Raw genomic sequence first — 12,480 nt, forward strand, 5'->3', positions numbered from 1 at the left:
GAATCTAGTGTGGGTTTTGTATGTGTGCAAGTGCCTGCAGGTATTCTGCAGTCAACTGCACCAGAGGCTCAGGATGTGTATAGCAAGCTATACCTAAACAAAACTCATGTGCGCTCAGGCAGCTTTGGTTTTAATACATTAAACAGGAAAAATATTCTGGCAGCTTTTTTTTTGCACATCTGTTGGGGTTTTACCAGTGCCAGAGTTCATCGCATCTTGTTTAAGGATTCCTTTCGAATCATTATCATTCCACCCTTGTCATTTTGTATGTGGCATTCAGCTGAAAATAAATTTCAGCAGTTGGCTTTTTATGCTTTGCTGCCAGTTTTTTGGAAGAAATGAAGAGGAATGGTCTTCTAAATAGATGTAGCCAGCCGTGCAGTGCTTTACAGTTCTGCACCCTGTGCTCATAAAAAGTCTCAATACATGAATTTTGTCACCCTGAAATATACTCGCATCAGATAATTTTTTATTCGAACTACATCTTATCTTCTTTTTGTGCCCATCCTTATGGGCATCATGTAATCATTTCTGTAATTCCTTGATTTCTCTTATTTTTTGTTTTGTGGAGCAGTAGAATTTCGAAATCAATTTATTTCTCTAGGCTGCCAAGTATTAGTATCTCTGAGCCTGGTAATGAATCAAATTACCGGAGATGCTAGAGTGCTGTTGATTGTCTCAGAAAGCCTGACTGTGTTAAAAGGACTGTTATGCTCAATATCAGCTGCAATGACAAAATATGTTAGGAATTCAGATTATGATGCAGGCGTACCCAACTGGGTTGTAAATATATGCAGTTAGCTATGAATACAAAAGAAAAACACAACGCAATAATTCACATTTTCATTCACACAGCATGATGATGAACAGGGGCAAGGGAGGAGGCACCTCAAAGTGTTTTTCGGTGTCTTCCCTTTTGTCCGTGTTCATCGTTGTACTGTGTGAATGAAAGTGTGAAATACTTGCTCATTCAGACACTGATTTCAAGCAAATTATTGCAAAAGGGGTGCTTTATGTGAGTAGCATTGAATTACTATGAAGCAGAAGACAGTTGATTTACTGCAGAGGCATTGCAAGTCGTATTCAATTTTTACTGTATGTTTGCACCACTGAGCTAAATTTAATAGCAGTATTTGCTGGTTCTCTTTGCACAGTGATTATTATAGTGCATTTCACACAAATTCGTGATTTTGTTCTATTGTTCTTCGCATTGTGGCTACACAGCTGGAGTCAAGCTGCTATCAGGGAAATTCAACCTATTCGAATTTGTCCGAAAAGATGCACGCTATGATGCTAGGGGCCTCCATCTTGACTATACTGCCAATTTTGTCAATTTTGTCTACCAATGAAGCTAAGTATGCTTTTGTGCAAATGTGAGCATTTTTTCTTTGTTTACGATACGTGCTTGCTCTTCGTCTTCGGCAAGAACAGAAATGATGTGGTTATGTGCATGCTCCAGTGTACAATCATGTGAAAAATTATGACGCTGCGACTGTGTGCCACACTATGCCTAATTGCGTGCAGGTGCCATCTGATGAAATGCTTGTGCCATCAAGGCCGGCGCATTGAGATTGAAAGATGTTAGTGCACCTGACTCGACATCAGGAGTGCTTGCCGTTTTACACCATTTGGCATGCATTCGCTGGGATCTCTTAATTTTTCTCACGATAGTATGTCCAAACTCACAGCATCTCAATCAAGACATTCTACGGTATACCAACCACACCAAATCGAATGGTACATCGACCACACCAGGAAACACCAAACGAAACCACACCAGAGCCGGTATCAGAAAACCGGGTCAAAGCACAGAAAATCAGACCAGGACACACTAAAGCACATCACTCTATGCCACATCAGGACCCGTGTCTAAAAATCCTGGTCTGGTCGGAACACCAGACGCGGTCACACCAGAACCCATGTCTAAAAAAGCCAGTTTGGTGTAAACACCAGAAACGGGCTGGTGTTTTTTTTCGACTGGGTATATGGCATTTCTTTGAATTATGCCTATGACACTGGAAACGCATTGATTCCTTTTAATATAATTTTGATGCATAGTGTTTTGTTCAGCTGTAGTTTAATTTGAGCCCTCTACATATGATGAGTCCACTTCAGATTAAGTTGGGACTTCGAAATTGCCTCATGTTGCATTTGGATTTGTAGACCTGAAAGCTTCACTTTGTACAAGTGTATTTGAAAGAGGATTTGCTGTATATAATATCTAGCCTACTACAATAAATTAGCACAAGCATTAGCCTTGCTGTTCATAGTGGCAGCTGACGGTTATGTTCTTACATCATTCATTTAGCTCCAGACTACAATTTTGTCATGGTTCAAGGTGGCCTTTAAGTAATGGCTTCACTTTTTTCCTCTTATCCTATTGTTTGGGAAGCGTATGCCATTGAGTCGTGCATAAAAGCAAGTTAACATGATGATGCAAAGATGGCCGTTTAGAAGACAACAGAGAATTCTGTTATCATTAAGCTGAGTCACACCACTGTGATCATAGGTCTCCTTGAGTCCTTTGTATTATCCTGTTCTACATCCTTCTGATTTTTTGTTGACTTGCACATGGTTCCTCGAAGAGGGAGTTTTATGAATGGTTCAATATACAGTTTTCATGGCATAGTTCACTTTGTATAATCTGTATAATTATTTCAGATCAAAGAGCTCGCACTCATTTGGAGTGAGCCAGCTGATGAGGCTACAAAACTTATTACGAAGACAAGTGAAGATTCCTATGGCCCTTATCTACACATTGATGGGGCGGGGCGAAAAAGAAGCATTTAAGAACCTATGGCTGTACAGCGCAATATATGGTGAGTACATGTGAATCTTCTGAAGGTTATAGACACTTTGTGAACACACCATCTAATTGCAGGAAAAAGCTACTTTCAATCTACTTGGTGTGGTTTTCAGCACTTCCGTTAACAATTACAGAGTAGCCATCCAAATTTAAAGGACTATAGGTACCAAATTTTTGCTTCTGCGTTTTCTTCTTTCAAACCATGCGTTAGACATTCTATACATGTATGACCACTAAATAATTTGTTATTTATTTTAATATTGGTGGTTCAAAAGCGCAAACACACCCGGACCAAGAGACGAGACACACAAACCAGCACTGATCTTGCAACTGATTTTTTTATTAGGAAGAAGCACGTCATATATATACACACGGAAAAACAGCGGACATGTGCGATGTCAACAAGACCCCTAGTACTAGTAAAAGGGAAAAACCGCTTTAAAAGCATGTGTGTATCTGCAGAACCGTTACCCACTATGTAGCATATTGATTTCTCGAAGCGATAATGTAAAAGATGGCGTACTCACGCACACATTACTTTTTCTGATAATATGAAACGCCTTAGCTACTTCTCTAGTTGCGCTGGTCAAAATGAGAGAACAAGATATCAGTATCGCCAAAGAACTGGCGTACATTTGCACGTGAAACAATGCTTAGCTAGGTTAGTTTCTTTCTTAAAGAATTAGCGTGCTCCATGAGCCGCCCGTTAATGTAGTGGCCAATCTGGACTATGTAGGTAAGGCCACAGGACAGGGATTTGATACACAACTCCAGTCTTACAGGTAACATATCTATTTTCATGATTTATGTTGCAAGCATTTCTTCTGCGCCCTTCATGCTTTCTTTGAACTGCCGCCCCCACTCTTTCTAGCTTGTTAGGTGCAGGGTACAGAACCTTTACCCTATGCTTGCTCCCCACTCTTTTTAATCCGTTGCGACAGCGTGTGGACATTTGGCATAACCACTATCTTTCTTCTCCCTTCTTCCGAACCCTTTTCCAGCCCAGAGGTACTTGCAGACGATTTCAGCTCATGAGGACTTTGCCTGCACTCGAAACGAGAGCTGAGTCCCGGAAACCAGCTTCCCTACATTTGTCTATTTGGGCTAAGAGACTGGGCATCATTTTATGATAAGATTTCTTTACCGCCATGCCTAAGCATCCCGTAACGATGCCACATTTTACAAGCTTTGAATGAAAGGGCCCGTAATTCAAAAGGGGCTTTTCACTTCCAGAGGAATACCGCCAACAGATATTGTTGGGTTAGAAAGATAATTTTAAATCAAGGAATTGCAAGACTTTTTTTGAAGGTCATCGTTTATTAACTTCAGCCCCGACCCACTACGTGCAAAAACATCAAGAACATTTGACACAAATTCGGGATTCACTGACCTAGCCAGCACCAGGTAATCGTCTACATAACAGAAAATGCGTATGCAATAACCGGCTAAATCAGTCTCAGCTTTCATATCAACCCTGCTTAGATAAATGTTACTGAGAATGGGAATTACCATGGCACCTATGCACACACCGGATTTTTACATATAAGGTCGACCATCCCACTCATCAAGCGTGTTACTCAGGTAGTAAGATAACAGTTCCAGAAGGAACCTGTTGTTATTCAACAAACATTTTGGAGCACGCATTCATTCTTGTCCTCCGTAATACATTGCTGAACATACTGAATAAGTTCAAAGTGTGGAACAGAAAAAAACAAATCAACCACATCTATGCTTAAACCATCACATAGTGCCAGGCTCTCATTTCGGTGGAAATCAGCTACTGCCTCAGAATTAGGTACGAGAAACGGATAATTTACGCGAAGTGACGACAAATGTTTTTAAAGATAGGTAGACACAACCAACTGCCAAGAATTGTGCTCAGAGACGATTTCGCGGAAAGGAACGTTAGGGTTGTGCGTCTTATCACTAAAGAAAATTTCTAGCACCTATGTTCAGAGAAGGCGATGACTTTACTTCGGAAGTTTTAAGTATGAAGGTATAGCAAAGAATGTGAAGGAAGCTGAACAATCGGTTCTCGAAATTTTCTTTAGTGCTAAGATGTACAAGCCTACAGTTCCTTTCCGGGCAAGCGTATCTGACCACAATTCTTGGCAGTTGGTTGTGTCTACCTATCTTTACAAACATTTGTCGCCACTTCGCGTAAATTATCCGTTTCTCGTACCTAATTCTGAGGCAGTAGCGGATTTCCTCCCAAATGAGAGCCGGACACTATGTGATGGTTTTTAGCGCAAATGTGGTTGATTTGTTTTATTCTCTTCCACACTTTGAACTAATCCAGTATGTTCAGCATTGTATTACGGATGGGAGCGATGAATGCGTGTTCCAAAATGAGTGTGGCATCACAACAGGATCCTTTCTTTAACTGTTATCTTACTACCTGAGTAACACGTTTGTTGAGTGGGATGGTCGTCTTTATATGCAAAAATCGGGTGTGTGCATAGGTGCCAAGGTAGCTCCCAATCTCAGTAACATTTATCTAAGCAGGGTTGATATGAAAGTTGAGACTGATCTAGCCGGTTTTTGCATATAGATTTTCTGTTGTGTGGATGATTACCTGGTGCTGGCTAGGTCCGTGAATCCCGAATTTGTGTCAAATGTTCATAGTTTTGCACGTAATTGGTCGGGGCTGAGGTTCACACATGAAGTCCCTCAAGAAAGAGTCTTGCAATTCCTTGATTTAAAATTCTTTTTCGAACCCAACCATATCTGTTGGCAGTATTAACCTAGAAGTGAAAATCCCTTTTGAATTACAGGTCCTTTCACTCAAAGCTTGCAAAAAGTGGCATCATTACGGGATGCTTAGGCATGGAAGTAAATAAATCTTACCATAAAATGATGCCCAGTCTCTTAGCCTAAATAGACAGATGTAGGGAAGCTGGTTTCTGGGACTCAGTTCTCGTTTCGAGTGCAGGCAAAGTCCTCCATGAGCTGAAATTGTCTGCAAGTACCTCGGGGCTGGAAAAGGGTTCGGAAGAAGGGAGAAGAAAGGTATTGGGTTATGCCATTATGTCCACACTCGGTCGCACCGGATTAAAAAGAGTGGGGAGCAAGCATAGGGTAAAGGTTCTGTACCCTGCACAAGCTAGAAAGAGTGGGGGCGGCAGTTAAAGAAAGCATGAAGGGCGCAGAAGAAATGCTTGCAACATAAATCATGAAAATAGATATGTTGCCTGTAAGACTGGCGTAGTGTATCAAATGCCTGTCCTGTGGCCTTACCTACATAGTCCAGATTGGCCACTACATTAACGGGCGGCTCATGGAGCACGCTAATTCTTTAAGAAAGAAACTAACCTAGCTAAGCATTGTTTCACGTGCAAATGTACGCCAGTTCTTTGACGATACTGATATCTTGTTCTCTCATTCTGACCAGCGCACTAGAGAAGTAGCTAAGGCGTTTAATATTATCAGAAAAAGTAATGTGTGCGTGAGTACGCCATCTTTTACATTATCGCTTCGAGAAATCAATATGCTACATAGTGGGTAACGGTTCTGCAGATACACACATGCTTTTAAAGCGGTTTTTCCCTTTTACTAGCACTAGGAGCCTTGTTGACATGGCACATGTGCGCTGTTTTTCCGTGTGTAGATATATGACGTGCTTATTCCTAATAAAAAATCTTTAGTAAGTTCAGCGCTGATTTGTGTGTCTCATATAGAAGAAGTTAGCGCAAAACTTAGACGAAGACAGAGAAGAAACACACAAGACGACAGACGAGCGCTACTACCAACTGTTTATTGGGACTTAACACCCGGAATATATATCCGAAAAAACAATAATGCGCAGACAGTTGGAGGCACACACGTCATACACCAGCGCCGTGACGAGGCGAAAGGGAATCCAGAAAATCACATTCAGAAGTATAAATCTGTAAGGAAGGATCACTCGCGCAGCGATCAGATAGCCTTTTAATGTGGAAGGCCTCCAGCACAAGCCTCGCTGTGACATTGGCGCTCCTGCCCAGAATCTTTGTTTTCTCAAATCGTGCCCTACAGGCGCTGTCACAGGAAGAAATATGCCGCACAATATTAGCGGTTCTGTCGTTGTTTTCTAGATTTCTATCATGCTCCCGTAGCCGGTCATTAATGCAACGGCCAGTTTGACCTACATAAGAAGACCCACAAGAAAATGGTATGCTGTACACCACCCCTGTAGCGCATTTGACATAAGAAATGCCATGTTTCTTTTTGTAGCCACTCTCACAAGGGCCAGAAATGCGTCGGCAAAGCTTTGAAAGCTTGTTGGGGGCTGAGAAGACTAAGGGCACGTGGTGCCTGCCGGCCACCTTCTTGAGGTTGTGTGACACTCGGTGCACATATGGAACAACCACCGGCTTTGATGTCGAGAAATCCGGTCTTCTTTTTTGAGCGCCTTTTTGTTTTTGCAGGAGGGTTTCAGCAATAGCAGAAATAACCGGACCAGGGAAGCCTACCGCCAAGAGGCGGGAAACCTGATTATTGACACTCTCCTGAATGCTATGAGCGCACAATTTAAGAAGGGCAGACTCAAGGCAGAGTGACGCAATAGCTCTTTTCACAACTTTTGAGTGTGAAGAGTCGTATCTCAACAACTCTTTGTTGGCACGGGGGGAGTACATCCAGCATACGTGGCCATTACAGAACCTAAGCTTTAAGTCCAGGAACCGTAACTGTTGATTATCAGGCAATTCATGCGTAAAAACCAGCCCTCGTCCTAATTGATTAAAAACAGCTAAAATCTGAGAAACAACCGGGTCAAGGGATGTAAAGGTCCCAGCCCTAAAAAAGATTAAAAAATCATCTACATATCTAAAAACTTTTAAAACCGGACCATCACGTAAGGCAATTTCCAAAGAGCGGTCGATAAAAGCTAAAAATATATCACATAAAATTGGCGCTACGCAAGAACCAATGCAAATACGTTTGCGCTGCAGATAAAACTGATTGTCATGTAAGATAAAGGTAACATTCAAGTAATACTCTAAAAGCGTTAGAAAATTATCAGTTGAAATGCCGGCATTGTTCTGGAACGCCACCGCCCCCGAGCTTTCGATACACTCTCTAACAGAGGCCAACAACTCAGCATGTGGTATCGAATAAAACAAATCTTCAATGTCGATAGAAAAGGCAGAGCATACCTGATCGCTGTTTTTAAAAAAGTCGGCAACATCAGCTGATTTCTTTACCCAGAAGGGGTCATTAATAGACAGAGGTTTAAGCTTGGAAAGAAGAAATCGGCAGACGTGGTGTTGCCATGAACCCTTCTCACTTACAATAGTCCTAAACGGCATATCTGGTTTATGTGTTTTGGCCGAAAAAAAGACCGACAAGGAATTCTTTGAACTGTTATCAATAGCACTCGCTAAAGGCATCAGCTGCAAGCTCTTGCAAAAGTCAACAAATTTTGTTTTTACTCTGACTTTGCTTCGTTTGACAGGCAAAAAGTTTTTGCCCAGCGCCTCAAGGGCTTTTTCCTTAAAGAGGCCATTTGGTAAAACAACAAATTTGCCGTCTTTATCGGACTGCAGTAAGCACAAATCGTGGCTTTTGAAATGGTGCACAACAGAATTCACATCCACAGAACCAGACTTACTCGGGGAATATTTAGCACACCTTTTAAGGCTGTCCACACCTTCTAGTAGGCATCGTTTCTTGTCCTCATCGTTGGCCTTTGAGGCAATATTCCTATTATATTCCTTCTATATCATGCAAAGCCAACTTGCCCGACAACACGCTCTTCTGAATTGTAATTCTTGTACAGCGGGCCCATCCTTTTGTACGTCATCTCTTCATCCTTCTGTTCTGGATCATCTTGTGCGGCACACCGTCATCGCTACATGTCAAGCAAGACAGTTTGCCTTCTGTCTCAGGAGGGGTGTTATTCCTGGCTGTGTTAGTGCACTTGTTGGCCCTGTTCAACCGTCGTGGGGCCATGTCAAACGCCTTCTCAAGATTCTCCGTTCGGAACTTTGGCGGCAGATCAGGCTCTACCATGACTGGATGTGGGTCGTCTGCCAGAGTTTGTACCCTGACTGGTTCGCCAAAAAGAAGACAGCTGACCTAAAGCGTCTAGTTTCGCACGTCGTCGAACAACGTTGGAGAGCTGATCTTGCCTGTCTCCTCACCTAATTCGGTAAGAAAAGAAGCCATGACAACAAGGAGCGTGTGGTCTTCGCCGGTGGCTCTACTGTGCCAGAAAACATTTTATCTGTCCTGGAAAAAGGCCCCAAGTACTGCATTCAAACCAAGGTACCGGCTCACGAGCTCCTTGCTATTAATAGGAATATTGCCTCAAAGGCCAACGATGAGGACAAGGAACGATGCCTACTAGAAGGTGTGGACAGCCTTAAAAGGTGTGCTAAATATTCCCCGAGTAATTCTGGTTCTGTGGATTTGAATTCTGTTGTGCACCATTTCAAAAGCCACGATTTATGCTTACTGCAGTTCGATAAAGACGGCAAATTTGTTGTTTTACCAAATGGCCTCTTTAAGGAAAAAGCCCTTGATGCGCTGGGCAAAAACTTTTTGCCTGTCAAACGAAGCAAAGTCAGAGTAAAAACAAAATTTGTTGACTTTTGCAAGAGCTTGCAGCTGATGCCTTTAGCGAGTGCTATTGATAACAGTTCAAAGAATTCCTTGTCGGTCTTTTTTTCGGCCAAAACACATAAACCAGATATGCCGTTTAGGACTATTGTAAGTGAGAAGGGTTCATGGCAACACCACGTCAGCCGATTTCTTCTTTCCAAGCTTAAACCTCTGTCTATTAATGACCCCTTCTGGGTAAAGAAGTCAGATGATGTTGCCGATTTTTTTAAAAACAGCGATCAGGTATGCTCTGCCTTTTCTATCGACATTGAAGATTTGTTTTATTCGATACCACATGCTGAGTTGTTGGCCTCTGTTAGAGAGTGTATCGAAAGCTCGGGGGCGGTGGCGTTCCAGAACAACGCCGGCATTTCAAGTGATAATTTTCTAAAGCATTTAGAGTATTACTTGAATGTTACCTTTATCTTACATGACAATCAGTTTTATCTGCAGCGCAAAGGTATTTGCATTGGTTCTTGCGTAGCGCCAATTTTATGTGATATATTTTTAGCTTTTATCGACCGCTCTTTGGAAATTGCCTTACGTGATGGTCCGGTTTTAAAAGTTTTTAGATATGTAGATGATTTTTTAATCTTTTTAAGGGCTGGGACCTTTACACCCCTTGACCCGGTTGTTTCTCAGATTTTAGCTGTTTTTAATCAATTAGGACGAGGGCTGGTTTTTACGCATGAATTGCCTGATAATCAACAGTTACGGTTCCTGGACTTAAAGCTTAGGTTCTGTAATGGCCACGTATGCTGGATGTACTCCCCCCGTGCAAACAAAGAGTTGTTGAGATACGGCTCTTCACACTCAAAAGTTGTGAAAAGAGCTATTGCGTCACTCTGCCTGGAGTCTGCCCTTCTTAAATCGTGCCCTCATAGCATTCAGGAGAGTGTCAATAATCAGGTTTCCCGCCTCTTGGCGGTAGGCTTCCCTGGTCCGGTTATTTCTGCTATTGCTGAAACCCTCCTGCAAAAACAAAAAGGCGCTCAAAAAAGAAGACCGGATTTCTCGACATCAAAGCCGGTGGTTGTTCCATATGTGCACCGAGTGTCACACAACCTCAAGAAGGTGGCCGGCAGGCACCACGTGCCCTTAGTCATCTCAGCCCCCAACAAGCTTTCAAAGCTTTGCCGACGCATTTCTGGCCCTTGTGAGAGTGGCTGCAAAAAGAAACATGGCATTTCTTATGTCAAATGCGCTACAGGGGTGGTGTACAGCATACCATTTTCTTGTGGGTCTTCTTATGTAGGTCAAACTGGCCGTTGCATTAATGACCGGCTACGGGAGCATGATAGAAATTTAGAAAACAACGACAGAACCGCTAATATTGTGCGGCATATTTCTTCCTGTGACAGCACGTGTAGGGCACGATTTGAGAAAACAAAGATTCTGGGCAGGAGCGCCAATGTCACAGCGAGGCTTGTGCTGGAGGCCTTCCACATTAAAAGGCTATCTGATCGCTGCGCGAGTGATCCTTCCTTACAGATTTATACTTCTGAATGTGATTTTCTGGTTTCCCTTTCGCCTCGTCACGGCGCTGGTGTATGACGTGTGTGCCTCCAACTGTCTGCGCATGATTGTTTTTTCGGATATATATTCCGGGTGTTAAGTCCCAATAAACAGTTGGTAGTAGCGCTCGTCTGTCGTCTTGTGTGTTTCTTCTCTGTCTTCGTCTAAGTTTTGCGCTAACTTCTTCTATATCATGCAAAGCCAATCTGCCCGACAACACGCTCTTCTGTTTTGTGTGTCTCGTCTCTTACATGGTCCGTGTGTGTTTTCACTTTTGAACCACCGCTATGCATCAACACCAACTAGCACAATGTGCAGTTTTTCTGCCATTTAATTTCTTCTTGATGCTGTTTCGGTTTCATCAGTCGAACGATGACTGTGACGTGTGGTTGGTGTTTAATTTACATGAGGCATAAAAAATCGGTTATAATATTGCTCACAGGTCTTTTTTTGTCATTCCGTGTTTTGGAAGAGGCTGGATTAAATGTTGTAGTCAATTAAAGCTACATATCAGCGATTGTATTAGTTTTTCTAGTTCATCATGTGACCAAAACATCAACTTGACGACAGTCGGCTTTCGGTCGATGAAACCAAAACAACAAGAGAGAAGAAATTCTATTATAAATTATTTAGCGGGGTTGTAGGCAAGTACTACCTGGTAATCCATGTATTTTATTATCTAACGCATCATTTGAAAGAAAAATACACGCAATAATTTTTGGTGTCTATATTCCTTTATTGGCTCATGCACCTTTCGGTTATTCTTATTATGGATACTTATGTTTATTATGGTTACGGATATTAACAGCAAACGAAATTTGCTCATATTTCAAGCATTGCACATCGTAGCATTGCGTACGGCTATGAAGTGTTCCTGAAAGATGTGACTGTAATACTTTTGAACGTGATTTTTATCCACCATACTGAATATAAATTTGATCTGTGTTTATTTGTTCACTTTTACATCTGCTATACAGCGCAGAATCCCAACAGCCACCATGGAAGGCAACAACAGAGTGGGTGCGTTCGTGCTGGGGGCAAGAGACTGGGATGGCGGCCGGAAAGTTCGGATGAAGGGGGCGGACCCTTCACCCCAGTAATTCGGGCTTTGTATGCAAGAATGCCCAAAATGCCTTGCAAAAACAAATAAATAAATAAGAAGCATTCTTGCATTGTATTTTCAGTAGTAACATGTACACAAAAAGTACTGATGAAGTGAAGAAAGCCTCTCTGGGTTGGCAACGTGGGCCTTAAGTCTAATTGGGTCGGTGGGCCCAAAGGCATAGAGCTATTGGTTCTATATGGCTTACCTTTGTTGACTTCCCGCAAGTTATCACCTAAGAAGCCCACTGGTACCAGAATGGCTAGACCATAGGGGCCCAGTACGGCTAGCCCACGGGTGCCCAGTACGGGCTAGCCCATGGAGGCCCGGCACGGGCCAGCCCACGAAGGCCCGGCACGGGTCAGCCCACGGATGCCCGGCACGGGCCTGCCCAAGGGGATCCAGCGCGGTGCCTTGTGGGGCTATGCAGTAAGCCCACTGGGCAGCCCTTGAGGGTCCCTCTCGATGCCGAGTT

General features: G+C 42.8%; 1 long non-coding RNA gene across 1 annotated transcript; it reads left to right on the plus strand.

Annotated features, from left to right (window-relative positions):
- The first annotated feature begins 1,360 nt into the window (after positions 1-1,360).
- LOC144095076 (uncharacterized) lies at positions 1,361-11,945 on the plus strand. Its single transcript, XR_013306696.1, has 3 exons — positions 1,361-1,373; positions 2,662-2,819; positions 11,881-11,945. It is a non-coding gene; the product is annotated as an uncharacterized LOC144095076 (long non-coding RNA).
- Positions 11,946-12,480: the final 535 nt, after the last annotated feature.

This window comes from Amblyomma americanum, chromosome 6 (genome assembly GCF_052857255.1).
Source record: "Amblyomma americanum isolate KBUSLIRL-KWMA chromosome 6, ASM5285725v1, whole genome shotgun sequence".
Taxonomy (NCBI): domain Eukaryota; kingdom Metazoa; phylum Arthropoda; class Arachnida; order Ixodida; family Ixodidae; genus Amblyomma; species Amblyomma americanum.